At 42.8% G+C, this 20,171-nt stretch overlaps 1 protein-coding gene across 1 annotated transcript in view; it reads right to left on the bottom strand.

The window, feature by feature from the left end:
- Positions 1-19,529, bottom strand: part of LOC103364223 (plasma membrane calcium-transporting ATPase 1-like) — a 58,188-nt gene extending 38,659 nt beyond the window's left edge. The window contains exon 1 of the mRNA XM_008291272.1: positions 18,823-19,529. The gene's annotated coding sequence lies outside the window, so the exon portion shown is untranslated. The remainder of the gene's footprint in view (positions 1-18,822) is intronic.
- Between the last annotated feature and the right edge of the window lie 642 nt (positions 19,530-20,171).

The raw sequence follows: 20,171 nt of genomic DNA, 5'->3' as shown, positions 1-20,171 counted from the left end.
ATCAGTATTAATTCACATCAGCGGTTTTATTGTCGTGGCTGAATAGCGTACATCCATTAGCTCTGCTTTGTTTCCACTCAGGATGTCAATGGTAACCAAATACATTAACCAATAAGGCAGAAGACGAGGGAAGTGCATGTCAGTAAATGTGTTGTAGATCAGCTGTAGTACCTGGTTGTTCCACCAGGTGGAGCCTCTCACTGTTTATTGCTGTCGCGGCCAGAGGAGGTGGTCCTCGGACTATGGGAAGTCTAGTTGGCAAGCGGAGAGCATTGTTTGGATTTAGCTAGCAACTAGCACCATGACAAAGACCGACCAGAGTGTAAAGACTCACAATGAGTCAGAGTGTGCTAGCGGTCCTATATCTGACTGACAGACATAATCAAGCGACTTTGACAGCAAATGTCATGTGTCTGTGTTACAAATACATCCATCGGCACACGGAATAGTGCCCTCTACAGCTTACTGATTGATAATGCTGCCAACCATCGGTTAAAAAACTTGCGACCACAGTTTCCACTGCTCTTCTCACACATTGTGGACAGATTTCTTCCTCCTGAGGAGACCCTCAGTCTGAGTTGAAGTTTGGTGGCAGTTCTAGTTGCTCATAATTAGTCATGCAGATATGACTTCAAGCCAGAACAAGGATGGGCAACAGGAACCACCACCTTCAACGCCCACCTGTTGTGGACACAAAGATTTTTACAGCAGAGCAAAACAAACCTGTTTTTTTCCCTCAAGCTTCTAGACTATTCATCATTTAAATTCATCTATTAAAAATCCAGACAAAGGACGACTGAAACATGACATTTCTTGGTGATTACTTCAGAACCGTGTGACTTTCTTTTGAAAGTTGCTTCATTGATTAAGTTGAGCTCAGCAGGTGATCGATCAGTGGTTGTTCACTTGCGGGTGTTAATTATAGAAGTGTGTTGGGCGTCCGTATAGCTCACCTGGTTGAGCGGGCGACCCATGAACAGGGGCTACAGTCCCCGACGCAGCGGTTGTGAGTTCGAGTCCCGCTCACGACCCTTTGCTGCAGGTCTCTCCCTCACTCTTCTGCCCCCTTTCCTGTCTCTCTCCACTGCTCTACATAAAGGCAAAAGCCCAAAAAATATATTTAAAAAAAAAAAAGAAGTGTGTCCAAGTGTTTGGGAAAAAACATCATATTTTTGGAGCATTTTATGCCTTATTAAATATTAAAGCTATGACAGTAAACACAGGGAGAAAGATTGGATGTTGTGGTTTATGTCCAGGACCCTGTTAACCAAGCACTCACTCAGCCTTCACCACACCCTAGTTTTCTTTGGGAGATCCAGTCTGTCCAGCTGCTGCCTTTGTAAAGATATCAACTCTCCTGATTTGTAAAATACAACAGAACCACAAAGATGAACCTGTTCCAGGAGGAACTTGGCTGCAGTTTATGGAGCTTTGTAGTAAAAAAGGACAACAGAGTGTGCTTTTTTTTTTTTTTTTATTATACAACCAAAAACTTTATCAGACAATTACTCAACTAGCATGTTCGGGACTCCTCATCAGCTCTGCTGTGTACACCATTCGCTTGAACATTTTACTTGCTGTTGTCCAGTGAAATAACCTCGACACCCATCAGCCTCTTCCAGTCCTCGGCAGCACATTACTCAGCCTCAGATGACTGTTTGTGGAGCATCTTGTGACTGAGAGCAGAGTGGAAAAAAATCCTCACAGTCTGCTGTTTGTTGGGCTCAAAACCAGTTGGACAATGTGACACCAAACATTCCTGAGTTTTGTGAAAAATAACTGTTCAGGCTGACACAGAGCAGAGTGTGTGTGTGTGAACACAGAAAACACAAGCTGCCATTCATATGAATTGGTGGGAGGAGTGTATCTACCGGTCCAATCAGTGAACTGCTGACTGTATGGCAGACTTATATTCACAGAAGGAATGTGCTGTGCGGAGGTGACAACATGTTTCTGTCCCTGTGTTCTACATGAGGACCCACAGTGGTGCGACATAATAATAGCTCACAGCTAAGCGTGTAGTCCTCCAGGTAACTGACTGGATGCAGCACAGAGTTCACGTCAGTTAACGAAAATGCACAGATGCCAATAAAGTCCAGTGTGTGGATTTGGTCCTACTCTATCCTAAATCTGTGGCCTGCACTGTGCGGTCCAGACCACGCTCTGAGCACATCGGATTCCAGCCACAGGTCTTACATTAATAGGTGAGCTTCAGGACTCTGGTCTCAACAACACTGTTATCCTATATAGTACGTGGATTTAATGAATCTTTACTAGTTAAACATTTTATAATACTAATAATAATTTCATTTTTGGCTAAATAATTAAAACACTTTTATAAGTCATTAATACAGTACATCACTGATCAGACAAACAATAAAACCCTCTGCCTACATTGTGTAGATCCCCCTCGTGTCGACTAAACAGTTCTGACCCGTCAGGCCATCGACACTGGACCTCTCAGGTGTTCTGAGGTGTCTGGCAGCGGAGCCTGGGTCTCTGTGGACTGGCTTTGTTCAGGTGCTTCCTTCAGGTGACTGCTCGGATTGAGGCCTGCAGAGTTTGGAGGCCGAATCAATACCTCGAGTCATGCTCCTCAGCAGTTATTACGGTGTGGCTGGGGAGGCTGCTGCCATGAAGGAGTGCTGTTACCATGGATGGCTCATACGTGTCAAAGCAGCTTCCACATGCAGGCCAGGACACAAGGTTTCAGAGCTCTGTATTCAGAGCAGTATCCGGTGGTGTTCACGTCACCCATCTGTGGATCTAATGTCCTGGCTGATCAGCGTAAATTAAAGACCATAATGATGATTAGACCATTTTGAAAGCAAAGAGTTGTAGTTCGACCACCAGTCCAGAGCCAATAAGATTCCGTCTGCTGTTATGTAAAATAAAGAAAAGCAGGAAATTCCTCACACTGGGAAGCTGCACCCAGAGAATGGCTGATAAGTGACAAATGTTGAATTTATAAGCTGCAAATTTATTTTTTATCCATCAACTAATTCTTCAATTAATCAATTATTCATTTGAGCTCCACTTCAGCTGCAAAGCCCCGCCACCGACACTGATGGCAGATACAGTGCTGTGACTGCTGATGGCAGAAACGCCCGCTCACTCCTGCCCAGTCGGACTGAATACTCACCCGCCACCCCCTCCCAACTATTCTGGATATTCGTCATTGATTGGGCCGAATATCCAGAGAACAGTAAATGGTATTCAGACCAGCCCTGCTAGAAATGTTTCACTACCAACACACATCAGGAGGCATTTGGGGTTCAGTCTTTTTGCCGAAGGACCCTCAACATCTGGACATAAGTTGCTGGAAATCAAACCACCGACGCTGTAGTTAACTGACGACTAATTCTAACAACTCAGCTTCGGCCTTTTTTTCTGAGTCAATCTTTAGCTTCACTTCACAGCATAACGTCTACCTTCTGCAGCTGCTGACAGCAGAACACAACAATATGACACATTCAAAGTCACATGAAAACATGGTGTGTGTGAAATGTGCCGTATGGACACGGACACACACACACGAACACACACACACACACACCTCTGTTTTTGGTGAACTTTGAAATCAAAAGCCACTTCGGTTTCATTAAGCACATGATCTCACACAGCTGAGGCCAAAGGCTCGCTGACTGTGCTGAGAGTCAAACTGTGAAAAACACAAAACGCACAAGTCAGAGAACAAACGTCCAGATCTGACTCCGGTCCTGAGAGTCGGAAGTCACTGACTTGTAAAAACATTCAAGCTCAAGAAAAAGAAGTGGAACAGCTGAGAATAAACTCAGTCTTTGAACAAAAGTTGAGCTTTTTCCAAACAGCAGAGCAGCGAGCAGGTCCCTGTTCCTCTCTGATGTTTTTTATGTTTTAACAGATTTCATCTTGTCCCAGTTTGGAGCGTCTTGGCTGTGACAGCAGAGTGTGTGTTCAGATCTGAGCTGTGTGTTTCTGTGTGCACACACTGTGATGAATGGCTGCGTGCTGATTGTGTTCAGTCACCGTGGCCAAATCGAGCTACGCCCAGTTCTCCAACACAAACACTGCATTCCAGCGACCCCACTCCCAGCTCTCAGACCAGAGCCCAGGACCAGGACGAGGACTAAGGGCTGAGCACCATTCAGACCCTCTACACAGAGGCAGGCGGTGGGTTCCTCGCTGGCAGAGTTTCCGGTCAGCTCGACAGCACACTGACATGAGGCCAGAAAACAAACCACAGCAGGGATTTACTGTGCAGCGTCTGCAGTCTGAAGAGGAACCACGACTGACCGTCAGCAGGGTTTCCCCACAGAACTGCACAGCTACTTTGACATCACTCATCTGTCACAGAATTTGGCTACATGTTAACAACACAACGTGTGTTTTTCAGGTTAGCAGTGATGTGCTAGTACCTGGGATATGTAACCAATCAGACAGGGCTGAAGGCGGGACAAGCCCATGAGTGGTGACTGCAGCCCAGAGATCGACTGACCATCTGATTTTCAACATTTTTCAGACTATGGGCACGTTTTTAAAAAATTTTTTTTAGCTTAATTAAAAATGTGACACTTTGGCTCGGATGCAGCCGCCTTTCTCTACCTGTGGTCACCACTGTGTTGTCTTGAGCAATGTCCCGCCCACAGCTCTATCTGATTGGTCACACGTCACCAGTGACAGCCAACAGATACCGACACATAAATGCTGAAGTTCTCTTTTTGTTAAACATATAAAACACAAATATACAAAGGCTTGTCAATAAAGCTTAAAGTGCTGGAGCTTGTGTTATTCTAAATTTTGGCACCAGGATTTTCATTTTTAGAGCAAATGTATATCAGTTTAAAATATCTGTTATCAGTGTCTTTGACTACTAAGAATGCGTATCGGTGCCCAAAACAGACATATTGATCTGCACTAACTACACACAGAGAGGCGGCTGAATCATAGTTATGAATTTGTTCTATCAGGAATAAGTATAAAACCAAACAAATAAAAGATGCAGATAAAAGGCTGAATGCCAGGCCAATAATTAGTCGACCCCTAACAGTTCCACCAAAACTTGAATAGTGTAAACCTTCCAATGAAGCTTCACAGAATGAGAGAAAAGGGCAGGTGTTAGCTGGTTTACAAAGTGTGGCCAATGTAAGCGAGCTGCTGTTGCAGTGAATATTACATGTTCAAGGTTAAAATAGCTTGATATGGCTCTGAAAAATGTATATGTATGTTGTTTGTTTAAACAATCAATTCATAATTGATGAGTAATGTGGCAAATTATTGGTAAAGGAAACTGTTTTGAAGCCTGAGCTGCCCCTGCAGGTTTCAATCCAAGGAATCTGTAATGTTTTAAGACACCTTAAACTTTAACCCCTGATATCTGAGATGAAGAAGTAGCAGATATCAACACACACACACACACACACACACACACATGCAAACACATACACACTCACAAACACACACAGCACCTGTAGGCTGTGTGTGAGGCTGTGTGAGTTCAGGGAAGTGAAATCCTAACTGCTGCCAGCACAACATGAGGAAACCATCGAGCCTTCACTTCCTGTTGGCTCTCCATCCGCCCTCCATCTGCTCACTTCCTCCTCTGACCGACGCCTCTTTCTGACAAAAACATAAACACACACACACACACACACACACACACACACACCTCCCTATAGTCCCAAGTAACCTCAGCCTGAATCTGTAATGTGTTATAAAGTCCTGTGGGCCACTGAGCCTGCTTTCGGTACCAACAGGTCAACTAACAAAGAGTCAACAGTTGTCCATGTTCAGCTGGAGGTTTGGGGTGTTTGTTGGTCTGATACTGGAGACTTTCTGGTGTACATTTTAAACTTTAACATCCTTCACTGTACTGGAGTGTTAAAAATCACTGATTAGAACTCATTTATGGCCATATTGGAAAAAGACTTTTTGCTTCAATATGATGCTTTAGTGCTTTGATCTGTTGTATATTTGGTCATTCTACCTGTTAACAGTTTGTCAAATAACCACAAAATGCACTACATTACTCAGTACAATAACACATAAATATATACGTTGATAGATGGACTTTATCCACTTAACTTATGTGTGTAATTTATGAAGCACATAGTTGTTCTTCTTCAGGTTAAAAGTGAGAGAGTTGGCACACCTGTAGAGACAGAAGCCAGCATCGTATCCTCATAAAAGCATCAATAAACTTGCTTTGAGTTTAGTGACACGTCCCCAAACTGCAACATAAAGCAACCACACACAGATGTAGATCAGAATGAATACATAAATACATTGAGGACGCTGTGCTCCTGAAGATTTAAACTGTGACGTATTGATCAAACACTAATTGAGCCATTTCACTGGTAGATCTCTGTGTGATTCAGTTGTGGCAGCCTGCTGGTTCAAACATCTCTCACACACACTCACTCTCCACTGCAGCAGGCATCTCTTTATTCCCTCATCTTTATCAGTTGCTAACATGCTGCAGAGGGATGCCAAGTAAGCTACCCGCCCTCCATCCACGCACACAAACACACACCGTGAAGTAGAGAGTCTGCACAAACACCAGGCTAAATTACACAGCCGCTCAGTCCTGGAGCTGAGTCAGTTTACTGCGGTCTGTTTGATATTCACAATCTGAATCTGAAAATGAAGGAAATTTCGGGCAGTGAGCGGCTGCTGTACCTGCCTCCACTGCCTCCAAATCAGAAATGCCGAAGAGAGAGCTGCCCTCTTATCAGGGTTTAACACTTTGCCGCTTTTGCAAAAATGACGTTAAAATGTCTGTAACTGGTCAGACTGGGATTCATCCAGACAGAGTGAGGCAAAATGAGAAATACTACATGAAACCTTCATCAGGACAGTTCCTGCCTCAGTCCTGGGTGTTTAGTTCCTGTTTTACTGGATGTTTATTGTAGTTATGGTTGATGCTGCACACTGGAGCTTCACTGAGTCATTCATCTGTGTGCTTCAGGCTCTTGGTGTAAATACGTCACACACAGCGGTTGGGTTCTGGTTTCAGTTTGGTTACAGCTACAGGTTACAAAAATGATATGGGAGGAGGTTCCAGCTATTCAACAAACAATAACACGTCAGATAAAGTGAATAAACATTAAAATGACTCCAATGTATCTTTCATTTGAATATTTATTTTGTAAAATCAAAAACCAGTATGAATCGGTTTATTTTCATTATGAATAAGGAAATAGTCTGCAGGCCCACCGGCACCCTGTCGGTAGCTTGTTTAGACCTTCAGGCCGCAGTAGAGTATCAGTGGTTTGACCTTTGTCAGGATGTCATTTGAACATGACGACCACAGGGGAAACACCTCACTGATGTCTGCGCAGACACCTCGTAAACAGATCCCCCTACAAAAACATCTGAGGTAAAGTAAGCCTGAACAAACTCAATAAACAGCTACAACATAAATTAGCTGCACTTGCTGAATGAATCATGTAAAAACAACCCGACTTGGAGCTGCAGTCTGCTCGATTTGGAAACGCAACGAGATGACAGAACATCTTTTGCAGGATCTGAGGTACAGTTTTATTAGTTTCTCATCTAAACTATGACTCTTATCTTAACTTTTTATCAACGGGATATCCAAAGCATGCACAGTATCAGTACTCCATCTCTCACACACACTTCTGTTAATGTTTGCTCTATGAAACCTCAGAAAACAATGAGAAATGTCCAAGACAGATTCCTAAAGCACAAAGTGGTGCAATTAAAGGTCTGACCAACAGTCCAAAATCAAAAATAGTCACATTACTGTAGTGTAAGAAAAGTAAAAGAAATCCCACATTTCAGAGGATTGAAAAATCTGATTTATGGCATTTTTGCTGAGAACATGACTGGAAAGATAAATAAAGTACATGGTGATTTAAATTCTTCACAGACAATAAAAATAAAATTAAACTGGGTATTTTTAGACAGCGTGAAGGATTATTGGGGCTCATTGAATGAATCACAGACAGATGAATGTGGGGAGACTGAATGTCAGCTGATGAAAATCAGCAAACTGATAAATATTGATCCTCATCGCAACTGTTGACGAGCAACACCTGACATCAACTGTGACAATCCACAGAGCAGCAACACACACATCCATGTCTGTTAGCATGTAGAATCACACACACACACACACACACACACACACACACACACACACACAGAGCTCTCATCACATTCACAACAAGCTTCAACACCTCTCTGCTCCGACGGCTTTATCAGGATTAACACGCACACACACCTGAGCGTGTCACAGCAGCAGCTTCACCTTCGGAAGGTGAGAAAGTCGGAGCGCTGAGCGGGAAAGACGACACAAATCCTGCTTCACATCATCAGTGATGATGAATGAACACAATCACAGCGCTCACAAAGATATCAAAATTCAGATATGTATTCTTGTCCTCTTTGCTGCAATACATTTTACAATTTTACCTTTTTTTTCTTGTGTAGATGTAAATTTTCCTTTTAATCCTGTTATTTAGTCTCTTTCCTTTTTTATGTACTTCTTGTTTTTAATGTTACATTTATGTCAAGGTAGACGGATCTGTGAACATCTATAGACTCTGACAACAGCTTCACAACGGTTCATTGTTTAATTAAAAGCTTCTCGTTCTTGTTTACACCTCAGAAGCTGCCCGTCCGTGTCAGCTGACCGTGGTTTCCACTTCATTTAAACAAGGTTTCACAAAACAGCTGCTTCGATGTGCTGAAGTGTGGCGATGTCACAAAACTGCATTGTACAGCAGCCTGCTTCCACACCACTGAATCATTGTCCACATCTCGGATTTTTTTTCAGCGTTTCAAACAGGTCTGCCTTTGTGCTAATTGGCAACTGTTTCCATGGAAAAACAAACAGCCAATCACAGCCTTTGTGGGTGGGACTAAAGATGAGAAATATCACAACACTATACTGACAGAATAATGAGGAGAAACAAAATGGAAATCAGGTCTAATGATCAGGTTAGTAAAAAGCAGAGACAGCTATAAACACGTCTTTTAGTGGCTCGTTTCAGAAAAGAACTAATAAAAGTAGCAAATTCATTTCTAACCTAACTTTAATCTAATCATTTTACACAAATAGTGCAAATAATTGGACAAAGAACGTCCACAAACATCCCGTGAACCCACATTTCAGTTCAGAACCGTCAAATGGTCAAACTGGGATTGTTCCAGACAGAGTGAGTCAAAAGGAGAAACACTACCTAAAGCCTCATCAATACGATTCCTGCCTCAGTCCTGAGTGTTTATTCCTTGTTTTACTGTATGTTTGTTGTAATTACGGTTGATGATGCACGATGGAGCTTCACTGAGTCATGCATCTGTGTGCATCAAGCGTCTAAACACATCAAACACTGTACGATTAGATTCTGGGTTCATTTTAGACACCTAAAGATCTGGATTTCTTCAGCTTCGATGTTCGTTTCTTATTGAACCTTTTACCTCTACCTAGTATTTGTTATTAGCAAAGAGCAACGTCCGCAGCAGGCAGCAGCAGCGTCTTATTTTTGGCTGGTGTGACCGCTGCCACCACCAGTTAAAATAACAGGCATCAAAAGCAGCAGCTTAAATCAGCAGGAGATAATGAATGTTAATTCCATACGGCCTAAAATGACATGTCTGGCTGCTGTCCAGTCGACGTGCCCTCTGCAGTCAGTGGCTGAAGCACGACTCTGGAACTGTGAGCAGTGCTTTTGTGTCACATCAGTGTCTCTACCTTTTTGGCGTATGATGCCAATTTCTACAACTTTACAGGATCTCCATTATGTGACTCTGAACTATTAAAAATTTCAGCTTCCACGTTATTCATGATTTTATAATGTTTCACTTGTGGCACATTTTGTTTTATCTGTCCAGGGGTTTTCTTGCATCAAGGAAATGTTGGCTTCCCCCCAAAATAGATTTCAGCCATCCCCAGAGGAGAATCACCACAGCGCCAAAATGATGACAACTGAGAACTAAAACGGCAGTTTGATTTTTAAAGCAGTTAAATGAATGTTCATTTACTCAGCATAAGAGACATTTTGTTGGGTATGAAATGGTCATAAATAAAAGGAGAATGCATAACTTCCTATACAAACAGAAGCATGCCTCTGTAACTGTGCGTGGTGGTTCTGTGACACACAAATTTCTCTCAATTTAACTTTTCAGCGTATAATATCAATTTCTTAACAGCTTCACAGTGTGAATCAGGATCTCCATTATTTGAATCTGATACATATTTAATCAACATTTCATATCTTATGCTGCTCATCTCATTTTCTGGTTCCAGCTAAAGGCTGTCAGTGTTTATTAGGCCACTAATAAAAACTGTAACATGCAAACAAAGGTAATTAAAGATCTGAATTGAATCTTTGACTCACTTATTTAGAACTTTAGTTACTTGGAAATGATGAAAGCTGAACGTAATTAGATTAGATAAGCAGATTTGATCTAATGCGACTGAGCAGCAACCCTAATCACACATGTAGTTTATTGACAGCTCAGAAATACTGCCAAGTACAGAGACAGACTCTTTGATTGGGCTCGGTGTTAAGCGGTGCTGAGGAAAATGCTGTTGTTGAACGTTCCTCCTGCTGCTCAAACCTTCCTGTCTGACACAAACACACACAAACGCCCACATTTCCACCCACTAAACACCTGCCAGCACACACACACACACACATACACCGCCATTATGTAAGTGTGTGTCAGGAGGACACCGTCTGATGGTCCAGTTACAATCATCAATCCTGCTGACGCCTCCACATCATCTGTGTGGATATTTCCAAAAAGCAGGTGCACACTGAACCCACTGCAACAAGGTAAGACGGTCCAATGAGGAGGCAGACAACTCCACACTGCCAGTCCAATGTGGTCTCTATGTGGACACCAGAGAGTCCATCACTGTGTCTTCTGTCATGTCCACTGAGCACAGGAGCAGAGGTCAGCTGTGGTGACGGCTCCTCCATGATTTAAAGTGTGTCTGTAGTCACTCATCTCCTTGGTTTCTAGCTACACCAGTCAGTTAACAGCTAAGAAAGTCTGAAGCATCAGTGCTGTTGCTATGGCACCCTGCACTTGAACATACAGTGTGCAACCAACACTTCTGATGTCTCCATGATCTTCACATTCTGCTGGTGCACACGAGTCAGAGACAACATTATCACGATACTGGTTCATGCGTTAAATTCTGTATAAGATACGATACGTATGAAACGTTATTGAAAGTAAAATAAGCAAGCTACAGTAAGATCAGAATGGTGAAAGTACTGAGGAACGCTGGCATTGATTCTTTGGTAGCTCAGTAATATTACACATGATAAAGAAATACTGCAAATGACATTGAAAAGTATGTCTTACATTGACTTATTTAATCATCAGCTGATTGTTTTTTAATGTTTAGATGATGTGTTTAGTGTAAAATGAACTGTCCTCTTTGCTGTGAGGCTTCATACGTGATCCCATCACTTCCAGCTGATGCTAAACCAAGACTTGCATCTATTTTTATAATCCACTGAATTGTATGTCGTTTTTTGGAAGAAAAGAGAAGAAGCAATATGCTGAAGTCAACTGCAGACCTACAGACAAAACAACAACAAGAAAGTTTGTCTGTATCATCCCCTGCTCCATGAAGAGGGCAGAGAGACGGTAATGGTCGTGTGAAGGACTGTGGGAGGTGGATGGACGGCAGCTCCAGCCTGGATGTGGTGAGAAGGGGGTGGGTCTTCACATGCCACGGCCGAAGCTAGGTTCTGTTTGCATACAATGGTAAGTATGCAAATGGACCAAACAGGAGCAAATTCAAAAACAATAAAAAATGATCAGACAAAGGGAAACGGAGAATAAAGTCTTGTCACTGATACTGCGTCAGTTAAAGGCAGAATGATGCAACTGTTACACTAATGCCAACCTGAGCCATCAGTCGAACACAGAGACACGACAAAGGAGACACTCCAGAAACTAAACATGCACATTCGGTATAATTATATACATTTTAAGGAACGAAGGATTGTTATTGGTGATTTTATAATATAATTCCAGATATAGATCCAGAATAGAGGAAGTGTTGCTGCCCTCCAACACAGATGTTATGCAGCCCTAAAGGAAAATCACAACCGTATCAAAATGACAAGAATAAATACCGCAACTTCCTTTTTTAACCACTTTTGCTAAGTTTCATTTAGTCAGCACAACTGACATTTTGTTTAGCCATGTTCCGAAACGAAAGAAAAATGCATAACTTCTGTCAAATGGGGTTCATTGCCTTTAGTTGTCACCTCCCAGGGGCCCATTCGGAACCAGGAAAACCCTTGTTGTCTTTTTGTCTACAACTCATTGTTATTGCCGCCTGTATTGGCCTCGACACTCTCTAAAAAGAGAGAGGCTTTGCTGGATAAATAAAGGCTTAATTAAAGAAATAAATAAAAGCGTAACGTCATAGTGCTTTATTACGGTGAGATGACCACTCTTCAGCCAGCAGGGATATAAAACAGTGATAACAGCGAGCAGTCCTATTATAATCACGAACACTGCGGCTCTGCTGAGCGGAGAACATCCATTTCTTAAATATAGGACTGAGCTGCACAGAGCTGCAGTGCATCCATTAATAATTGATGTGGACTTACATAAGAGACAAAGTGTGTGCTGCTGGATCTGGTTCACAGGCAGGGATTCCGTCTGCAGAGGGGTTTCCACATTTCACTGAATTTTAAAGCCTCTGTCGTAGCAGTTAATGGACGGTGTTTTTGGTTGTAGTGGCTGTCAGTGATACTGAACGCTACAGGTGGAGGACTGGATGCTGTCCTCACAGCGACGGTGCCCAGCGGATCTGGGTTGGACGACGTGGTGACATGGACCTGTGGGACTATTTAACCTTGTCATCTATTGGAGGCTTTCCTATGTCTCTTATTCCAGGTCAACAGTCCCTTTAATGGTTTTCACTGAATTTTTGCAGTTTTTGCAGTTTGTATGTAACGAAGTACTTGGATCTCAAAGGCATCTCATATTGTATTCAAACTACACATTAACACTTGTGTCTGGTTATTTTTGCCTACGAATGGCTTCTCAAATTATTTTCAGACGACGTAATAGATATAAATGTTTATAAAAGGGCTGCAACTGATGATTTTTGTAGATATCAATCAATCAATCAATCAGGTTGTTATTGTCTTGGTTAATCAATTGCTTGATGTAATAAAACTGAGAACACAGAGGAAAAGCAAAGCCACCAATCATTGTGATTTATTGCTAATAAAAGTAAACTTCATTCTTTCCTTGAATAGCAATAAATCACAATGACAAGTGGCTTTTCTCTCAGAATGATTTAAGTCTTTCAATGATTCTTAACATCATTTTGAATTAACATTAATGTCAACTAGCTTCTGTGATATAAAATGATCTAAAATATAAAGCGTGATAGAGAGTTACAACCACATCACTGTGAAAGGAAAAGAACATGACTACTGTGTGTATCAGAGCGTTTCTGTCCACAGACTGAGAACTAAATGTAATTCTTCTTTACAAAACAACTATTTCCAGGATGAGCAACATGAACCTCAGCATTCAACAGCGCAACAGTCATAAAGTGACAGAGGACTGAAGTCGCAGCAGTTCAGAGATCAGCAGTGAGGGAAGAAACTGTCTCGGGGCGACTCGGATCACATCGATCTGTAAATCAAGTCCCAGATGGTTCAGCCTCCATCTGGGGTCTGAAGGTCGGATTCAGTGAGATCACACTTGTTTGCAGCCTGATTGTCAGAGCAGCACGTTGGTCTCAGATGTCAACATTTCAAGCTCACTTCCACGGAAAACCGCATATTAATGTCTCGATATACATCTTTGGTTTGCCTCTTGTTTTGATGGAAACACCAGGCAGGAACAGCCGCATTTAAACAGGGGCGTGGAGCACAAGGTAGCACTATTGATTTATCAGGGCTGGTTTTTTGTGTAGAGGCCAGAACTGCTGGATTTTCTCCGGAAAATGGCACAAAAAAAAAAAAAGAACTCCTGTTACAGTGAACTTAATAGACTGGAAACAGAATCAGAACACGGTACAATAGATAGTGCACAGTGCTGTAATTTAATAACTAAAAACTGTGTCTGCAGACTCACAGAGCAAAGGCTGCTTTTTTTTTTTTTTTTTTTAAGAGTGGCCATTTTAAAAGCAACATTTAACAGAGAGAGCCATCAGACAGGAGGAAACACAGAGACCAGTTCCTTCAAGACAACAGGCTAAATAAGCCGCAATTCACTACATGTCACATGTTGTGCAGCCTGTGGAGGACAGCATCCAAAACAACATCCATGATTTCAACATCCATGACACAGAACAGTCGATGCAACATAACAGAATAGATTAAACGTCATTAATGCTCCGAGGGAGAGTGCTTCATCCACACACAACAGGCAGATTGATTGAAAAGTTCAAAGAAATATTTTCCATAGGACCCCGACCACAACATGGTCCAGCCACAACGGGAGCTCTTCTGTCATTTAACTGTCTGATCACAAGCACGACTCAACATCCAGCTTTATACTTCATCCAACTGGGATCTCCACTGCAACTCTAATAATTCTTGAATCATAATAAATAATCAAAACCTAACCTGGCAAAAACAAAATAAGAAATGAGAAAACATTAGTTCTTTAGCCATCGATCAGCTTCAACAGCACTTCCATTTTTAATGACAGATTCGTCAAAACATGGTCATAATAAGAGTAGTAACCGCTCACAACATTACTGCAGTAAAACAACCTGGAGTGTCGGCAACAGATGACAGCGTGATACCTGAAATATTCAATGCTTCTTCCTGTTGAAGAGTTTCATGCAGGACGTTAAGAGGACAGATGCACCGCGTCAGCATCCGTCTGTCCGTGTGGTCATCAGGACCTGAGCAGCAGCTTCAGACACAAACAGAGCACTCATCTGTCCTGGGATAGCGTGACTGGCTGTGCTCAGCTGGGAGGAGGTGGAGGTTGGTCAGACAATACTGATACTAATTTGTTTTATTTTTAGACATTATTTATTACGATTGTTTTCAGTGCGTGTAATAAAGTGGAGCTATTTTGTGTGGCTCCATCCATCTGGTACCTATAGGACGTAGAAGCACCCATTACTGTGGTGACACCGTTTGCTCACTACAATCATGTACAAGAATCTCATTGTTTGGGCTTTTTTTTTTTAAAACAACAAATCTGTCCAGGAGATCCTGTAAACAGCTAGAAAACATATTGGCCAATTGGTATTTGAATGTAGGTCATAATTTAAAAACATTTACCAGATGTGAGATGCTGCATCAGCTCATCAAGCAGAAAACAAAGTACAAAACCCTGCTCCACAAAATGGATTTGACTTTAGTAAATGCTCATTTCTTGTTGCCAATCTGAGCTTCATGCCACCAAAACCGGCACCATCTGTCAACAAGAGGTGAGTCTCCTCCGTACATATCTCTTTCCAGCTTGTTACGATGACAACTGGCCACATTCTACTTCTACACAATAGCAGATTTCAAAGTTTCTTCTATTACAGTGCAAAAAAACATTGACTTTGATTGTTTAAAGCTGTTTGGTTCAGTAATAGCTGCTCCAACCAACAGGTGGCCCAGACTGAATCACTACATTGGTGCCATTTTCTTTACAAAGTTAATGTCAGAGCTAAATTCAGACGTTTTGAATAACTTCTATACCTTCAGCTGTCAGAGGGGGCACAAAGGCCACCGTTAATTACAAGACATTAAGCGCCTTTAAGAGGAACGTAGTGTCCTGGTCCAGCTCCTCTGCCTGTTTGTAGAGACGTGTACATGTATTCCATCTTCACAGCTCTGACTGCAAATATTATCATTGACATTATCAAATAACCTGCTTTCTAAGTTTCTCTATTACCTGAGAAGTATATAAAAAGTGAGAAAAACGTGAACATTTCTGTCGCCGTTCAATCAGAGCCTGCAGGTGATTAGTCCAGCTAACAGTCCAAACCTACAGCGGTTTACGGTGATAGAAGCGATCAATCAACTAATCTTTTCAGCTCTAGTTATATCAGATGTAGGCCAACTTGCCTGAAGCAAACGCCACTTCATAAAAAATAACTACACGTTTATTAGAAAGTACAAGGTTAACCTTCAGGGGAGCGGAGCAGAGGTGTTACTTCACACATGCAGCTGTTAGTGTTAAAGCCATTATCTACAAACTCGTAACATCACAGAGCGCTGCAGCGGCATCTGTGCGGCAGCAGAACGCCTCAGCACCGCAAAACCATCTCCTGAGGAAATCCAAAGAATCCTGCACACGGTTCATCACCTGAGCTCACTGCTTCAACCGATCTGCTTGTTCCTCAAATGGGTTTTTGATCTGTGGCACCTGAAATAATAATCCTTGGTGTATAACAACTTCACATACTCGACAAGGTTTCTGCAGTCGTGTTGCTTATATGTCACGTTTCAGAAACCATAAAGGTTGGGTGCACTCTAAAAAGGAGTTCAGGGCATCTGTTCCTACCACTTAATAAAATGCATGTTTGCATTCTGATGTCTTGACTTAGACAAAGCTTTTAAACATCATTTTGAGGGCTTAGGTTTGCATCATAATGCATCAGCTTAACATTGTGCTTGACACTTCAGGTCCATCAAATCACAAACAGACTGAAAAACAGCTTCTACCTCAGAGCCACAAGAGACCTGAACTCTGTCAGACACTGACTCTAACCGTCTGAACCTGAGGACCTGCCACCATCTATGTGCCATTTATTTATGGTGCACTAAAAAAAAGCCGACTAATTTCATTTCATATTGCCATGACGATAAAGACATTCTATTCTATTGTGTGTAAATTAAAGTGAAATTTTTAAAGTGGGAATTCAAATATAACTCTGAAATTCAAGATTTTTTAAAAAAGTAATTGCGAACAATTTTGTTTTTGTGTGAAATAATTGCTTAAACTCTTACAGAAATTGTAACGGGAGCAACTTAGTCAGTCAACTCAATCAATCAATCAATAAGTGGTGATTAAAAATACCTTCCACTGTGGAGGGAAAGCTAATTCTACTCACACAGTTAACGTAACTCAGTAGCATTAAGGCAAACTGTTGCCTTAATCCAAACATTATTCCTAAAGTGTAGGTGCATCATTAATTATCTGCATCCTCCCTGCATGGAAATGACAGATAATGCAAGATTTTGTGGGAAATGACAGCAAAGAACAAGCACCTGATCAGAACTGGCCATTTTCCCAGTTGGCTGCAGCAAACAGTGGAGTCATTGTTCCACCGCCTCCCCTCAGAACCACCTCAGATTCAACATATTCTAACAAGTTTTCCTCGCTACTGATTTTCTCCGCAAAAAGAGCTTCCCTGTTTGATGAATTAGCAGCAGCAGAAAGCAGAAGGAGCAATGCCCTCGTTTGGAGGTCACAAGCTGAGGAGGAGTCACCATGAGCCAAGATGCGGGATCCCCCCTCCTTCCTAACGCAATAAGGCAGGACACACCCAGCCGGAGAGGGGAGGAGGTGGAGGAGGAGGAGGAGGAGGAGATGGATGAAACGAGAGGAGAGGAGGAAAAAAGAAGCAGAGCCGCTGCTGCTCATCCGCCCATCTTAGCGAGATGACGTAAGGACGGTTCTTCTTCAGCAGAACCAAGTACCGTTAATTAAAAACAAAACGGCTCCTTCCGCCCTTGCGAGCCCGACAAAAGCGCAGGTCCTGTTTGAAATGTGGGGAAACCACTCCGACGAGCTGAACGGGCTCATCCTGCAGGCGCCGCCGCATTCATGACAACAGAGTGAAGTGACACCGCAAACACACGCAATTAGCAGCAGCGAGCCGACCGCAGCAACCGGTGTTCGGCGAAGGAAAAGCCCCGTTTTCAACCCAGTTGCAGAGTGATTCACAGATAGGAAAACGGCTCTTTCTATTTCTTTAAGGGTTAGCAGGGGAAATATCAGTCGGAAAACAAAACAGACTGTGAGCAAACTGTTTCCAGACACAGATTCCTGCCTCGCAGCCACTGCAGCGGCCGATACGTGCCGTTGTGTCGCCCGGGCAGAGCCGCCACCAGAGCGCCATCCGCAAACCGGCGATTTAAACTACATTTCCTCCTCCGCCAGTGAACGCTTCAGATTTTGCACATGCTAGGAGGCTTTGCGCAATCTCTGACAGCGACTCTCCAATTCGGCATAGCTCCACAACACGGAAAAACACCTCGTGTCACCGAAATGACAACTTTTAGCAACAGATGCGTGCAGAGACTAGCTCAGAAAAAAAGTTTTGACCAAAATGGATGCTATGAGATAAAGCGTGTCGCGCTGCAGCTGTTTTAAGGAGGGGTTCGGTTCGAGGGGAAACATCGGCGTTAAGTTGTCGTTACTGAACCGATCTGACAGCGTTGACTGCAGACCGGAGAAGAAAGGCACGTACCGGGGCTGTAACCAAGCTAACTGCCGGGACGTTAGACGGGCACAATCCGGTAAAAGAAAAAAAAGGAAAAAAAGAGCCTCGAAGGTTTTTTTAAGACACTTGATGTGATTTTTTTAAAAGTGGAAAATGCAACAAATTCGATGTTTTAACGTCCCCCAAGCGGGATATGTGTCCGTTAACACCTGTGGAAAATCCCAAATCTGTTGCTAATAAGTGGGTGTCAAGGTAAAGAAACGGCAGTTCTGACCGTTACCCGGATGCTGAGCAGTGCGGACAACCGGGGACACGACGGAGCCCCGAAAAACACGTCAAAATGTCACTTTAACGGCAGCGCGGCGCTTCTCGGTTTCTTTTCTTTCTTTCTTTTTTTAGCTACAAGTGAATTCAAGGAAAGCGGACTTTTGGCGAGTTAAAGTTTACAACAACAAAACCCAGAAGAGAGGAGAAGACGTTACCTCCACTCGGCGGATCCTCGTCCAAATCGCGTCCTGTGTCGGTGTCGGTAACGGCGGGCAGAGGCTCCCCTTCAGAGGGGTTCGTCCATTTCCCAGCAGGGCTCCAACTTGACAACTGCGGCGGTGGAAAAATGAGGAGGAACAACAAAAAACAAGAAAAAGAAGCAGCTTTGTTCCGACGCTTGGAGCAGTTTCTCTCACTCTGGTTGCAACTCAAACAAGGCTGCGGTCCGGTAACGGCAGCCCCCGGAAAACGAACCGGACCCGAACTGAGTCCCACAAATCAATCCGCTGGAAGAGGCTGGAAGAAAAGAAAAAAACTCACTATGTGTGTTTGTGCTCCGGAGGGACCGGCTCTGGAACAAAGAGCGGACCCAGCAGGCGAGCTCTGGCTGGCGGTGTGTTCGGTGGCGGGGCGGTGGGCGGAGGTGCTCCGTTACGGTGAACCGGAGAAAAGAGCCAACGGCCGGATCAACGTCTCTTCCGCGCGAGCTGGGCAGCCGAGAGAGAGAGAGAGAGGGGGAGAGAGAGAGGGAGGCGAGCGCGTGCTGGGGCGCGCGACACTGGGAGGGGCGGGACCAGCCGGGATCACCCTGTTTTTAAGGTGGATCCACGAGTTAATGGCGACTAATCGACTGTCTGAGCGACGACTCGGTTGATCGAAACTGGAGTTTTTTTTTTCTTTACCCCTTTAAAATAAAATTGCAGCTTCATTTAAATGTTTTTTTTTTTTAAACAACCTACAGTCGTCCTCAGATGTATTCACACCCTTCCATTGAAGAAAAGGCAAAATTCACAACAGTCACTCAAACAACTAGAAACTGAAAAAAGTAAATAAATCAAAATTTGCAAAGTTATATTTTAGTGAAAAAACACATTGCTTTTGAATTGTGGTTGAAAAGAATAATTAAAAAAAAAAAAAACTGTCCCAGGCCAATTAGAGCACTTTGCTGATGAGCAGTGAAATCAGAACACCTGTCAACAGGTGCAGAAGTCTGACTGAGAGTTACAGAAAACACCTGATGGCAGTGATTGGCTCAAAGGGTTGTTCAACTAAATATTAGTTTACAGGTCCCATCATGCTTGTTTGCTTGTGTTTTTTTGTTTTTTTTAAAAGATATTTCCGTTGAACCACAATCCAAAAGCAATGTCATGATTTCCGTTATATTTTTTTTATCTATTATTACATTTGTCAAGTTCAACTTATTTCAGTAACGGCTGTTGGTTTTTTTCCTTCTTTAATGGGAGGGTATGAACACATTTGAGGACGACAGTACATGTCTTTGCAGCACAACATGAAATAGAAAAAGAATGAACTGAGTAAGACACCAACCACACTAAATAACACA

This window comes from Stegastes partitus, unplaced genomic scaffold, assembly GCF_000690725.1.
Source record: "Stegastes partitus isolate 25-593 unplaced genomic scaffold, Stegastes_partitus-1.0.2 Scaffold728, whole genome shotgun sequence".
Classification (NCBI taxonomy): domain Eukaryota; kingdom Metazoa; phylum Chordata; class Actinopteri; family Pomacentridae; genus Stegastes; species Stegastes partitus.
The sequence above is the reverse complement of the archived record's forward strand: the minus strand, read 5'-3'. Positions and strand labels throughout refer to the sequence as shown.